Here is a 16,943-nt window from a genome sequence, read left to right as displayed (position 1 = left end):
ATTTGAAAATAGGTTTAAGTTTAGTAGATTTTGGTGTTTACATTAACAGTTCATTACTTTGTTTTTATTTAATAATTGTCATAAAGTAGTCGGTACATCTGTAACTCATCCCCAATAAGAATTGCGGGAGTAGGCGTTAACAATGAAAATTTTAAATGTAAGTAACTCCGAAACTACTGAACCAATTTTTATCAAATTTTGTAAGTATCTGTAATTTGGTCTGTCTTGAAAGATAGGGTGGTTTTTATCTTAGTTGGATCTTGTAGGTGGCACTGCTATCGGTATGTAACTCTGAAACTACTGAACCAATTTTTATCAAGTTTTGTAAGCATCTGTACGACGACGCACCGAAGACGCTGCTGCCTATCTTCGGCCTGTGTATTTCAAAGCGAGGCAGTGTGCTGTACCAAAGTCGCTGAGAAGGCTGTGGGTGATGACCAGGAATGCGCGTCCGCTGCATGTTGATGGTCAGGATACCCGTAGTAGTCATAGATGCTGGCTGGCTGAAGCCGTAGATGCTGGATGCTACTCGCTGCTCGAAAGCTTAAGGAAGTGATGATGACGATGAAGGTTGCGCTGATGTTCATGCTTGGGGTCACCAATTTAGTAGTGTGAAGAACGTGGTGTGAAGAATGACGTCCGACATCGCAAAGGGAGGATCCTCCGACCAGCCTGGTGCTGGTCTGGTCTGTTTTATTATTAGAATTTTAGTTTTAGTTTAGAATTCCTGATGTGTGGGTAACACAAAAATAAAATCGTACATATTAAAAATAGCATGGTGTCGTCTCCTGTCAAAGATTTTCATTGTTATATGAAACTTTGAATAGTTACGGGATTCTGTAAAGAACTCACTATAGACGGCGCCACGGTTTGCTTAAACCGAATATAAAAATCATCATATCAAAAATTTCGATCTAACGGGTACATCGTTCCATAGCTTAATTGGCTAGAGCACCGACACGGTCAGTCGGAGATGCAGGTTCGATCCCCACTGGAACGGTATTTTAAGTTAATTTTGTAGGAGTCCTACCCTTTTTGATACCCTTTTTGATTTAAAATAAACTAGCTATAATCGTGCGAATAATTAATTCACACTAAATAAGTATAACAATGATCACTTTACAAAATAACCTAAAAATAACTAACCTAATAAATAGGTAATAAAAAAAAATTAATTTCTCAATTTGACTACAAACTTTGACAATCAACAAGAGTATACTCTTGTGAGTATATGCATGTGTGTCAAATACATGGTAGTGTGTGTAATGTTTTTTAATGATTTAATATATGTTTATGCATAACTTTAAAAATACATTAGCATTCTGCATTACTTCTCTATATAAACTATAAATGTCCCAATTTCATACTCCTCCGTCCGCGCAATTTTCGTAAAAAGGGGTACAAAGTTTTTGCTTCACGTATTAATATATAGATGATGTTAAAAATTTGTGTTAATTAAAGCTTCTATTCACTCATAACCAATTTCAATCTGATATGACATGCGCAGAGAGGCTTACTCTAGTTAAGTACACTCTCTATTTCATTCATAAGTTCCTAGTAGTATTGCGGGTGAAAAATATCGGCGATTGCATAAGATTGATTTTGCTTTTTTAATAAAAAAATTTAAAACAATAAAAAATATATAGGCTTTTACTACTTACGCCCTGAGGTCGAAATTCGACCTTAATTAAAATTTTAAATTACGAAAAACCAAAAATGGATGAAAATAAGAACCTTTTTTAAAACTTTCAATTTGACTTGGACAATCAAAGAAAAAATATAATATGCGTGTGTGTGTCAAAGACATGGTAGTGTGTGTTTTTTTATTGGTTTTATATATAAATATGCATTATTTTTGAAAAAATATTAATTAACATTCTGTACGAAATTTCATACTCCTCCTATGTTCGTAAAAGGGGGTACGAAGTTTTTGCTTTTGGCAAAAATAAAAGTAACCTTAGTTACTCCTTACTTCATCAGCTTTCTGCCAGTGAAGGTTCCTTCAAAATCGGCCCAGCCGTTTCAGAGAGCCAGAAAAAACAGACAAACAGAGAAACGAAAATTGTAAAAAATATTGTTTTTGTATGTGTACCGTGTACATAATAATAATAAATACTCTTTATTGTATGCCATAAAAAAAGTTACAAAAAAGTTATACATTCAAAGAAAGATGTACAAAGGCAGTCCTTATCGCTAAACGCGATTTCTTCCAGACAACCTTAGAGTATATATAGGACAGGGCGTAGAAAATGAGAAGCGGTAGGAAAGTAAACAAAGAGTTAATAAAGAATTGGCATGGAGTTTAAAACTATATGATATAAAAATTAGTAAATATACTACATATATACACAATATACATACACACACATGTACATACAATACATTACTTCATACATATGCGATAATACTACATAAACAAATACTACGTAATAATATATTGTGGACATAATATTTAAGAGTTATTTAGTGACAAAAAATAATATATAGAAAGGGGAAGAGAGTCCAAAGACTACATCTTTAACAGAAAATGAGTTTGAATAAAAGGAAGTAGGAAGTAAAAAAAAAGAAGTAGAAAGGAGTTTTGAGTCAATATGTATTTAGTAAAAAGCGGTTAATTTAATATTAACAGTCAGATATTATTAATTTATATAGATTACATAAATTTATAATAATATAATTTTTATATATAAAAACGAGCTTTTATATAGGGTAATTTTAGATTTTGGGTATTTTAATACAAAAAATAAAATCAACGTTAAAAAGAAGTTCCTGCGGAGGAACTGATTTAGCCGCATCATTTCTAGGATAGCAGAATTCGTAAGATGTTGATTTCTATCAATTTGCTCCTTGCGCATGTCACTGGCTACGTGAGTTTAGACGTAGTACGCATGTCAAATTATGGTTGCAAAATGGAGGATACTTTGAGTTTACAAGCATGTTCACACAAACGTAATCTCCGCTCCAGAGTAGATAGTAGTATATAGTAGATAGATAGATAGTAGATAGATATATAGTAGATACAGAATATTACTGCGTATATTGCCGGCTTAAAGATTAAAGTATCTCAAAAAACATTAATTCAATCGCTGAGTAAGCTTTTCGTAAAGTTTAGTTTATAAAAATAAAATTGAATGTATGGAAAACCAAAATTAAATAACTACGAATTATTAATCATAAAGGCAAAATTTCCTAGTGTTGATACTATTTTAAAGTTATAGTGAAATAGGATATTTTTAGCCTCAACAAGTAGTAAACGGACGGACGAAATTTCGCTTTTAAATATAGTTTGTGGTTGTATTTACCGATTGGAGTGCAGTTATTTTTACGATTTGGAGATACATATACCTAACCAAAGAATTATTAGTTTTCTTTAAATAAATATTCTTGTTAAACATAATATAACAGAAAACCACGATGACCGCTTTGATGTAATGGTGGTTATGCCGTGTAAGTGCATAAACACCGACGGTCGCTTATTCGATTCCCGTTAAGTGGATATTTGTGTTTATACAAATATTAATTTCCGGTCTTCTTGTCTGTCCCTGTGAGTCTCCCCATCGTGCCTCGGAAAGCACGTTAAGCTGTTGGTCCCGGTTGCTGTCATGTACACTTAATAGCGATCGTTACTCATAGTAGGGAATATATCCGCCAACACGCATTGGAGCAGCGTTGTAGAAAAAGCTCGAAATCTTCTTGTACGTGGAGAAAGGGGCATACGTCTCTTAAAGGGCTAAGCAGTAGGATGTTACAGGCTGAATGGTGATAAGGAAAAATGTTTGTTATTAGAAAGTTTTAAATACCATGGATTATAATAAAAATATTTAGCTTTTTACCATACCGAGGTCTGGAAAAAAAATAGCAAGAAATGGAGCGAACGAATAAAGGTCAACAAGATACTGTTGATTAGATAAGATTCGATATTATTGTTAATTTAACGTTACAGTAAATTTTTGCTACAGTTTTAACCAACTTCAAAAAAGGGAAAAGGCCCTCAATTCAACTATATATTTTTTGTGTGTCTACTGGGTTTACCGATTTCAATTATTGTTTAATCGAAAGCTGGTGCCTGTCACTAATCTCAGTTATCCCTAATAATACGTATTAAATTGACTATTTTACCGACTTATATAACGTCGTATTACTTGTCAATGTAACTGAAGTCGTCACTTTTTCGTTTGCCACCAATTAAGTTGTAGTGGAAAAGTTGTTAACAAATCCAGTTCATTACTAAATTAAACTGTTCCTTTATTTACTGTACAAATAGATATATAGATGTAATGCGCCTTAATCATATTATGACCGAAGGTGAAAGTTATTCTACTGTCAAATGAAAAAAATTCTTTGAGCTGATATTTAGTTTGTTTAATACTATCACTTGCACTATCACTGCCGTATTTTCACTTTCTGTTCAAACTCTAAGTTGATAGCAGAGCACTTCTTCGGGTCATGTTTTCCTAGTACAGGTGCGGATAGTACTTGTGGCAAAAGCGTGTTATTTTTTAATTTGAACTGTGAGAAATAAAATCATGCTTTTGTAAGTAAAGTAAGTAAGTTACTTATTACCGTAATCATTAACTTATTTAATTTTACTAGAGGTCACCCAGTCGTCGAGGATTGCAAAAAACCGGGATGTCTGGAACGAACTTGGGGAGGCCTATGTCCAGCTGTGGGCTGCAATAGGCTGAAATAATGATGATGATATATTTGGGCCTGAGTGTATTATTTGTGAAGTATTCAATTATGAAATCCACTATTCATTGTAGCGCTTTGTTTCCAAATTTAATAACATCTTGAACATAATTATCTCTGTTCACAACAAAATAAATACAATTTTTATTTTTTATGTAAAAATTTCGTAGTAACAAAAAAAAATGTTCAATTACATAATTTACTGCTTAAGAAGAGGAAGAGTAAAAACGACCTCAGTTAAAATTTAACTCTTATTTATTCAATCTTATTTAATAAGATCAGAGAATCAGAAAATTCATCTAGACTAATCGAGGAAGAATCATAAATTCGATTCACATGTTAATAATTGTGTTTGCTCGCAAACTTAAAAAAAAACCGACTTCTACATCGACGAGTAATACAACGTAGATCGACGAAAAAATAATCAAGTTATGCGTTATCAAAGATTACTCAAAAAGTAGTTATCAGATCTCAATAAAATTAATATGTGACCACATGACAAACATTAGCTTTCGATTAAATTAAAAATTATTAAAATCGGTACACCCGGTAAAAAGTTATTGCGGATTTTCAAGAGTTTCCCTCAATTTCTCTGGAACCCCATCATCAGATCCTGGTTTCCTTATCATGGTACTAAACTAGGGATATTTTCTTTCCAACAAAAAAAGAATTATCAAAATCGGTACATCCAGTAGAAAGTTATGCGGTATAAATACAACGAAGGTACGTCGTAGTTATCTCAAATAAACACCTTTCGATTAAGAGGCTCCCCCTTCTCAATGACCTTGAGCATTTAGACTTTGCCACACCCCACCCACCCGCACTTCACCTGATCAGTATTACGTAAAGGTTATTAAACTCGGCCATCTACCGGCTCTAGCTTGTACTACTTAGGACATGCGATTGATCCGTTTCCTATACCAGGAGCTTGCGTACAAGTTGTGATCATCCATAATTATTATTTAATTTTCTTCTTGTCGTGTCGATCATTTAGGCTATAACATTATATTAATTACTAGTTGTTATTTGTTGTTCAGTTCGCAGTTATAAAATAAATAAATTTCTAAAATAAAAGTAGCCTAAGTTACTCCTTACTCTATTAGCTATCTGCCAGTGAAAGTTCCGTCAGAATCGGTCTAGCCGTTTCAGAGATTAGGCGGAACAAACAGACATACAGACAGACAAAAATTGTCAAAATGCTATTTTTGTGTATGTATCGTGTATACATCCATATGAATTTAGTAAAAAACGGTTATTTTAATATTAAAAACAGCCGCTCCAATTTTATTTGTATAGATATACTAAATTTATATTTTATTCTATTATCGGCTCGGAGAAGATCGACTTTAGGTTCGGATCTTAGACCACAAACTAAGCAGCTTTACATTTACACAGCTCAAAATTAATAATTTAAATTATTTTTTTATTTGAAGTAAATACAATTGCAAAATTCAAAAGTAAGTCTGTCTGCCTGTTACATTTTCATGCCTATCTTGGATTAAAAAAAGTAAATAGATTTGCGCGTAAGCAAGAGCAGCGTACGATGACGAGCGACACAAGTTCCCCGTACAAAGGCCTCTGGCCGTCTGCCGCGAGCCGCCTGTCGCCCGGAAAATAACCAGAAATTATATTTTTACGATTTTCTAATAAAATACTGCACTTATCAAAAAACCCTTCTGTAGAAATATTAAGTACAGGATTCTTAATTAATAAAAAAAATATTCACTATTGTAAGTAGTAAAATTAGAAAGCCTATACGATTTTTGTACGCGAAAGGAGGTCCAGGTAAACAATTATTTCTCTTTATTTAGAGAGTTTTATACAATTATCTTACAGTCACATTAATAAACTGAATCCGAGTTACAACATATATTTATTTGATATTTTTAACGTAACTTTAACCGTATACTTTATAGCACATGAAAACGGCCGAATTTGTCTGGGATCCCCTTAAAAAAAATTGTCGAAATCGGTCGACACGGTCAAAAGCTCTGATGTAACCATACATTAAAAAAAATACAGTCGAATTGAGAACCTCCTCCTTTTTTGGAAGTCGGTTTTAAAAACACGATGTCCTTTCGACGACTTACTAAGGAATGGTTTTAACTGGCAGATAGAAAAGCGAGGTACTAGGACAGCAGAATAATATAAGAGATTCACGTAGGCATAGTGAAAGATAGAGCTATCTATTGGAACGAAGCTCCTTACGGCAGGCTTGACATTTGGCTGGGCGACCGAACTGAAAAAAATGTAATACTAAAACCGTATGAAAAATATATAACGGAAGTGACGTAATATCAGTCACACGACTGTATAATATGACGTTTGTAAACTAAAATATTACTAGTAAACTTTTTTTAAAAATTATTTATGTAATTATATACTGTAGACAAAAATAAATAAAGACAAATGTTTTTTTATTTCACATTGTTTAAATCGACAATAGTCATGATTGATTGATTAATCCGTATTGATAAACAAAGAATTTTACAGTTTCTTTAAACGTAATATAGATGCACCTAAGGTAAATGTGACTTAAAAAAATAGTAAATTGCCGTGTTGTGCAGTTTCATACTATTGAATAAGGAGCCAAGACCTAAATGGTACCCCAGGAATAATTTCCTTTGGCCTGTAAGTACTAATCGACTTTATCTATTAATACTAGTGGTCGTCCACAGGTCAAAATTCAACCATACTTTAAAATTTAAATTAAAGAAAACCTAAAAATAATGAAAATAAAGAAGCTTTTTTTTAAATTTCAATTTGACTACAGACTTTGACAATCAACACAAGAGTTTGGTATAGGGTAAAATCGGGATAGATGCCTCACTTTTTGAAATAGACACCTAATTTTAAAAATATGATTTTTATACGAATATTTTTTATTAATGTAGCTAGCTCAATCCTTTATGTTGAATTATTATTATTTTCTTTTAACCTATCCAATGCAGATTTAGCAGAAATTAGATTTTCGTGAACCTTTTTTTTGAGGATAGATGCCTACCTATATGGATAGTTGCCCCAGCATGAAAATAGTGAGTAGGATAGATGCCCGTGTAAGACAGTGACAGCCGTGTAAACGAAAAACCCAAATCAAATGATAGGTAGTTCTACTCCTAAAACATCGATTGTCTTTATGGGCCATAGTAATGACAAACATTTTTGGGTTTTTTAAATCTTTTAATTGTTATAATCAGAATATAATTTCATATCACACAAATTACTATACCTAATTAAATTTTTAAAGCGTTTGTTTAACTAAAATATAAATTCTTAAGTTTCAACATGATATATATATATATATATTTAATTGAATTTTACAAGCATTTGTTCAACAAAAGTATAAATTGTTAATTGTTGGTATAAAATATTCATATCAAGTGTCAACATGCACATTGCACAATCATACTTTCTCATCGAAAGCTAACTGTAGGTTTTCTATAGTCCAAGACCATACTCGAGCTTGCATTCCTTCCTTTCTTTTATATTTTCGTGGGATAGTTCTGCTAGAATCAGTAAAACATCCAAACATAAATATACGTAAATACATAAAAAATATAACAGACACAAAAAAAAATAAACATATAAACTTACTCTGTATATGGTGAATGAAGGGATAGATGCCGCTAAGGCCACCTATACCTCGAAAAATCAGGGCAACTATCCTTTGTGATTGGGATAGATACCCACGTAGTTTTTAAATAAATTATAAACAAAATAGCATCTATTTACAACTATATGCAGACTCAATGACCTAGTATATAGACGTGAAAAAAAATATAACGGAATTTATTACTATTTATAAAATTATACAACCTTAAATACTAATCTTTAAAACTTTGACGTGTTTGTAAATTTCGCCACGGAGGCAATTACACACACGAGCCAAACGCGTCCTTGCCACACGAATATCTGTGGATATCTGAGATACGGGGTGACTTCGACTCCTACTTATGCGATTAATTTTTATTTGTGAGTTCAGGATGTTAGGTTTTTAGAACATGAGGCATCTATCCCACTGCGGCATCTCTCCCGGTTTTACTATATATGCGTGTGTGTGTCAAATAGGTACATGGTAGTATTTTGCACTCCTTCTCTATATAAACTATAAGTGTACGAAATTTCATACTCCTTCGTCCGCGCAATTTTCGTAAAAAGAGGTACAAAGTTTTTGCTTTACGTATTAACATATAGATTTCGAAAAAAGCTAGTATTCATTTATGGTTTTGACTTACAATTCATAAGTGCAACCGTAACGGCATACGCTGCTGGCTAACCACTACTGACATTCTGGGTACGCGTAACGCACAATGTGTTGCGAGGCTATAGTTACGTTCGCTACGCACCAATTCTTCAAGTCCCAGGTATCACGTGATCGGTGGCTGTATCAATGGGCCGCGCAAAATGTTTATCACGCTGACTGACGCTCATACCCCCGTCAAAAATACGGCTGACGATATTCTTTATTATTTTAAAAGTGTAAAAATTTAGATGTATAAATTTCATAAGGTATAAAATTAATTTGTTTGTCAAATTTTCGATGAGGTTCATGCACGTGACTGGTATATAACCCCCCTCATCAATACAGCGGACCACTATTTTTTTAAAAGATGTGATTGCACAATAATATAATACATTTTTGCTCAGTATAAAAATCATCGGAGCAGATTTTTTCCAACGACTTTTCATGCTTGTCTCCTTTAGCTCCACCGCTATCAGAGCAGCTAACGTTCAGAGCTGTTATGTGTTAGGGGAAAACTAGTATTGTTATGATTTTCAGCTGGTATAAAATGCGGTCCAACGAACAACAACTACTAGGTCCTACAAAAATGAAGTTGGGGACACTAAAATTAAGAGTATTCTCAATACTATGCATGCACACACTGTTAACCCTTTTGACATTTACCTCTTATTTGATCATATGTTCCTGGTAATTCAAAGTTGTATCTACCTGTTACTCGTTAGTGTAAGTTTTTTTAAAAATGGTTGGTGGTCAGCACCATCTCCGTGCTATGACTGTAAATGTCATACTGAAACTTTTCTATTTTCTCATAAATTTTGCTGCACAAGTGGTACGTTACTTCATAGTGGTTACTTTACAGGACACAAGATGGTGCTGTCTAATTTAAGCAAGATGGTACTCCAGGTACCTTATGTTTTCCTGGTATCAAACACTGATGTTGTTAGTGAGGGATTGAGTACAGAGTAGATAGAATACAGAGAATAGAAACCTCTAAAATTATCAGTGTTTCTCTATCATATTATGCATGTATTATTTGTAAAATAAATGCTCCTCTTGAACATTCTATCTACAAAAAAACCAACATCATCAAACAAAATCGGTTGCGTAGTTTCAAGATCTAAGCATATAGACAGCGGGAAGCGACTTTGTTTTATACTCTGTAGTTAGCATCGGTGTCTATAAAAAAATTAGACCAATCACAAAATATTCCGATAATTTAATTCATATGTGAGTATCATCTAATATATAAAATTCTCGTGTCAAATGTAAGTTACCATACTCATCCGAAACGACTGGACCGGTTTTTATGAAAGTTTGTGTGGATATTGGGTAGATCTGAGATTCGGCCAACATCTATTTATCATACCTCTAGGGTTATAAGGAGGAGATTAAGTGGGTTAATAACATATATGGCAAAACAACGTTTGCTGGGTCAGCCAGCTACTTTGACTAAAATCTGGTATTATTATCTACATACTCAAACTAGGCTTAAAATTGATTAAGATTTTTTTTACAGTGGTTTAAGTTAGTTTTGGTAGATAGTATATATATTGGATATACATGGACCAGGATTGCATAATTTATTTATTAAACTAAAAAAATCTTTCTCTGTACTCTATCTACTCTGTACTAAATCCTTAACTAACAACACCAGTGTCTACTACTAGGAAAACATGAGATACCTAGAGCACCATCTTGTTTAAATACGACAGCGCCTTCTTGAGTCCTGTAAAGTAACCACTTTGAAGTAACGTAGCCATTGCAGTAAAATTTATGAAAAAACTAGCTGACCCCGCAAACGTTTCTTTGCTATATATGTTATTAACCCGCTTAATCCCCCCCCCCCACTTATAACTTAGGGGTATGAAAAATAGATGTTGGCCGATTCTCAGACCTACCCGATATGCCCACAAAATTTTATTAAAATCGGTCAAGTCGTTTCGGAGGGGTTTAATGTTTAACACCATGACACGAGAATTTTATATATTAGAAGAATTAAAAGTTTTTGTGTAAACGTCTGTATTTCTACAAGCGAATAACGCGTGTATAATATTGGTGTTCTCAAGTTGGTTTGAACTACAATAATTGAAAATTTTGTAAAATGGTTTCTGTTGTTTAGGGGATTACTCATTATTTTGAAGTAAAACTTCTTTACGCGCGTTTGACTTGGTGAACGCGTGACGAGAACGTTATGAAAAGTGTTATCAGGCGAGGCGAACGTAGCAGGAGAGGGAAGTGCGAGCACACATTTACTTTCTTTTTTTGCCCCATAGCCAGATACGTTTCGTATATATATATAAGGCACAGTGCAAGCCTTTTACTAAAAATGTCTTACTTCAGCCGTGTGGTGAAGAGAGCGTTACGAAAATTTTATATATATTATTAATAATCACTACATAGTATAAATAAAAAAATGATGCCAAGAACGCTGACAGCATTTCTCCGTTGAATCGTTATGCCGATTCTCTGAGCAAAAAATCCTCTTGTCACCAGTGGAGGCAACAAGGCGAGAAGTTATCTCTTTAAAAAAAAATAGCACTGCTGCTCCAAGGTCCAACGAAAATGAAGTTGGGATCACTAAAATCCAGAGTATTCTCAAAACTAAGTTTTCGCAATCCGTTTATAGAAATACGTCTCCTTTTGACATCTACTTCTTATTTGATCATATTTTCCTGGTATCTCGAGGTTCTATCTACCTGTTTCACCTTAAAGTACAAAATTGTAATATTATGGTCAGCACCATCTTGTGCTGTGACTGAAATCTCATTCATAGCTTTAGCTTTTCTAGTTTCTCGTAAATTTTACTGCACTAGCTACGTTATTTCAAAGTGGTTACTTTACAGGACACAAGATGGTGCTAAGATGGTACTCCAGCTACCTTATGTTTTCCTGGTAACAGACACTGATATTGTTAGTAAGGGGTTGAGTACAGAATAAGTAGCGTACAGAGATAGATTAAATCATACATCATTAAAAATATAAAAAAAGTCGCTTCTCTCTGTCTGTGTGCTTAAATCTTTAAAACTACGCTACGGATTTATATGCGGTTTTATATGAGTAATAATTCCAGAGAAAGTTTTATATGTATATAACTAGCGGACCCGGCAGACTTGTCCTGCCCGGAAAACAGCTACCAAATTTTATAGCTTTACATATCGATAGCAGCGCCACCTACCAGGTCCAATTGAGACAAAAACTACCATATCTTCCATTATCATTAATATATAAAATTCTCGTATCGCGGTGTTTGTAGTTAAACTCCTCCGAAACGGCTTTATCGATTCTCATGAAATTTTGTGTGCATATTGGGTAGATCTGAGAATCGAACAACATCTATTTTTCATCCCCCTAAATGTTAAGGGTGGTCCATCCCTATTTTTTTTTTTTTAGATAAATCATATAATTTTTATTTAATTATGATTTGGCGTTGAAAAATACATACAACCCTAAATTTTCACCCTTCTACCACCAACCCTTATTTTTAAATAGCGTTTAGGGGGAAGACAACGTTTGCTGAGTTAGCTAGTAATCATATAAAATTATTATAGTATAGTAGAAAATTAATCGCGAAAGGGATACCTGAAAAATGCTGGCCAGGGCTATACTTACTTGAAAATTGAAAAATAAATATTTACAAGTGTTAGTAATTTACCTACCGACAGTTGACTAAAAGTACTCTAAAGGTTGATCGGGTAGATAGACGTGGGAAATGCCAGAATCTTAGACAAATGAAGAGCTTTAGTTACTAAATTAACGACTGCACACTAATACTAATTTATGACTTCAGTCTATTCTCTTCTAATTGTTACGAATTTCGGGATAAAAAGTATCCAATATCCTATCTATCGTAGAAGACACTCAAGTCATACCAATTTTTATTTAAACTCGTGCAGCAGCAGAGCAGAGCGACAAAACTAACACAAAAAATTGGATATTTATAACCCAAAAATTATTATTTCTATATTTGTCTTCCAAAAGTTTTACAACATATTCTGTTATTTTAATTTATTCTATTCGATTTTTATACAAACATTTTTATATTAACAAAGCTTATATGAAACTGCGCCATCTCGTAAAACGATATAGAACTTCAATGCCTCAAAGCAGCTCTTGCTCCAAATCTATGAGTTTCTATAAATGTCCGTGATTTAAGAAATTCACGCATGCGTAGTAAGCACCCTCATCACAAAAGAATGGATAATTTCACCCCTAACAAACGTAGCCTATTAGCTCAGGCGGTTAGAGCATTACTCGGGTAAAGGTCGTAGGTTCAAGTCCTGCATAGACCGCGGACTTATCAAACTGCAATGCGGTCTATTAGCTCAAATGGATAGAGCATTACCCCGTAAAGGTCGCAGGTTCAACGCCTGCATAGGTTGCACAATTTTTTCATAAAGCTTTCTTGACTGAAATTTAAGTAAGATTCGTTCTATGTACGTTATTACGCAAGGAAAGGCAGAATTGTTGTCACTTTTATTTTATTTTCTGATTTGTTTTTTCTAATTATATTAAATAATCTATACAAATAAATAAAATTGGAGTGTCTATTTGTAATATTAAAATAACCGCTTTTTACTAAATGCATATGGATATAACATTTTTTACAATTTTTGTTTATTTATCTGTCTGTCTGTTTGTTCCGGTTAATCTCTGAAACGGCTGGACCGATTTTGACGGGACTTTCACTGGCAGATAGCAGATGTAATAAGGACTAACTTAGGATACTTTTATTTTACAAATTTATTTATTTCATAACTCTGCGTACTAAACAATAATTTTTTTGATAAATTCCACGCGGACGAAGTCGCGGGCACAGCTAATATAAAATAAAGTTGCTTCCCGCTGTCTATATGCTTAGATCTTTAAAACTACGCAACGGATTTTAATACGATTTTCTTTAGTAAATAGAGTGATTCCAGAACAACGTTTGCGTGTATAATACATGGATAAATAGATTTTGTGGTGGTATGTGACCACATGATAAATATCAGCTTTCGATTAAATTAAAAATTATCAAAATCGGTACACCCAGTAAAAAGTTATTGCGGATTTTCGAGAGTTTCCCTCGATTTCTCTGGGATCCCATCATCAGATCCTGGTTTCCTTATTATGGTACCAAACTAGGGATATATCCTTTCCAACAAAAAAAGTATTATCAAAATCGGTACATCTAGTAGAAAGTTATGCGGTATAATACAACGTAGCTCGACGAAAAAAGCGTCAAGTAAAAACGCATTATTAGATATAACTCGAAAAGTAGTTGTTAGATTTCAAATAAATTTAAATGGGACCAATTAACACATACCACCTTTCGATTAAAACATAATTGTCGAAATCGGTCCACCCGATCAAAAGTTCTGATGTAACATACATAAAAAAAAATACATTCGAATTGAGAACCTCCTCCTTTTTTGGAAGTCGGTTAGAAAAAAGGAAAAATAATAATCGATCTGGAAATTTGAGGATTTAAATCGTGGTCTTTTCGGTCGATCGCGATCGGCCAATTCCCCACCTGAGCTATTACAACTTTATTGACAACTAGCGACCCGCCCCGGCTTCGCACGGGTGCAATGCTGATACTAAATATACTACAGAATGTCTTTATTTATAGTGTGAAGCTAGCTTATAGCGTGGTTATTAAGATAATAACAACAACATTCAAATATGCGTCGTTATATTACGCGTTGTTACAGAATGCGTTGAAGAAATAAAAGTTAGCTGCTCGTTCCCCGTAGGTGATACCGTGATAATATGTAGCCTATATGTTGACCCAACTTCTTAATAATATTAGTGACAAATTTGAAGTAAATCCATGCAGCACTTTTTGAGTTTATCTCGGACATACATACAGAAAAACAGACAAAAATTCTAAAAACCATATTTTTGGCTTCGGTATCGATTGTAGATCACACCCCAAGTAGTATTTTAAAAAAATATTCAATGTACAGTTTTGACTTTCCTACCATTTTATTATGTATAGATTGCGAAATTTACCGTTATATTCTAACGATATTGTAGCCATTTTTTTGGTTTTTTTGGTTGGAGTCGTTTCCGAGAGAGAGTATATATATACAAGAATTGCTCGTTTAATAGTATAAGATATAAAAAGCCTGATAAACGTTATTCAGCCATCGAAGAGCCTCAAGAGAAAGACAAATCTATGTAGTCTTTCTTTCTATCTCGCTTAAATATAATTCAACCTCTTTGTGCTCCTATCATCCTAGTGCATTCTATGTCTTTCTGACGGAAAAACATAGATTCCTTTAGAGTTATCATCAAGAAAATCCAGTCCAATAAGTTTCGTTTTAAATGAAACTTTTTTGAAAATATCAATATAAAATCATATTGATTCTATTTGAAAGTAGCTGTGCCCGCGACTTTGTCCGCGTGGAATTTAACATAAAAGTTATTGTGCAGTTCGCAGAATTATAAAATAAACAAATTCCTAAAATAAAAGTACCGTAAGTTACTACAGCAACTATCTACCAGTGAAAGTCCCGTCAAATTCGATCCAGAGGTTTCAAAGATTAGTCGGAACAAGCAGACAGACAAAAGTTGTAAAAATGTTGTTTTGATTATGTAGCACGTATACATCCATATGCATTTAGTATAAAGCGGTTATACAAACAGACACTCTAATTTTATTTATTTTAATAAATGTATAAATGAGAAAAGTCAACAATAATGAATTTATTTACCTACCATTTAAAATAACTCAAGTAACTTACTTGAGTCAGTTACTTAGTACAGAATTATAAGCGATAAAATTATAAAATTTTAACAATTATATAACGATAGTACACTAAAGAACTTTGACGGAGTTTTTTTTATTTATGTCATTTTTCTTCCAGTCCAGGAAATTGGGGCAACGATTCCACACAGGATAGAACCAGCATGATTGCATCAAAGTATTTGCATAAAAAATATAAATTCGAATAGTATATAAACTACATGAATTACTCTCAGATAGTTTACACTAACAAAATTCTTTAAAATACATTTTATAAAATGATGAACAAGCAATAAACTCTCGCTTTATTTGTAGACAAAGGGAGTTTGTAGAAGTATAAGAAATGTTTAGGTTTAAAAATAAATACCTACAGATATACATTTGAAAATACAATACATATTTAAACTGCCAAAACAACTCTAAAATATGGCTGTTAGAATTTTTTTTGTATTTAAAACCTTGTTCGACACATTTTTTCTATCCTGACCTTCTACCAAAGTATCTTGATCATTTTGTCTATATACATTAAATAAGCTAATATAAATAGTTAAAGTAATTATGACATGTCTGAAAGTGACGTGACTTGTTTTATAAAGAAAAAACTCTACCGCGATATTTGCCGGCGATAATATAAAGAGAAGGGTGAGTTATGTGACTCGCTCTCACACACAAACCTCCCACAAAATCTATAATCCTGGTACTTGCTATGTTTATCTGCCAGATGTACCTGAAGTTGGAAATCTTAAAGATGGTACAATATATGGTATGTGTACCATGTTTATCATTAAGTTACATTGCATAGTTCTATCTAAAATCTATTCGGGAAATTTAGTGTATAGGATTAGAAAAACAAAAAAAAAATACCATGACAATTATATTGGTAAATTTTATGTCTATTAAGTAAGTAATTTACCAGTTTTAGTTTCATGACAATTTAAATGTTGTACCGGCCCGATCCTAGTAGTGGTATATCGATCATAGAAGCTACCCATTCACTTCATGCATGACACTGAAAAACGCAATTGTATGGTTGCAGTGATCTTTTTGTCTTTTTAATTTTATTGAAGTTTACTAAGCAAAAGTTAAGTTAAGTTAAAGAAAATTCCCAAAACTTAGATCCCATTTCTTAGTACCACCGTTCAGTTAATTTTCAGAATGATATTTAGATATAAAATGGTAAGTCCGTTTTTTTCATTTAGACGGCGGATAGATCCATATACTGTGTGGCTACGGTACTAAAGAATTTAGCCACCCCCTCTCTTCCCGTGGGTGTCTTAGGAG

This window comes from Melitaea cinxia, chromosome Z (assembly GCF_905220565.1).
Source record: "Melitaea cinxia chromosome Z, ilMelCinx1.1, whole genome shotgun sequence".
NCBI classification, from domain to species: domain Eukaryota; kingdom Metazoa; phylum Arthropoda; class Insecta; order Lepidoptera; family Nymphalidae; genus Melitaea; species Melitaea cinxia.
Note: the sequence above shows the minus strand (reverse complement) of the source record.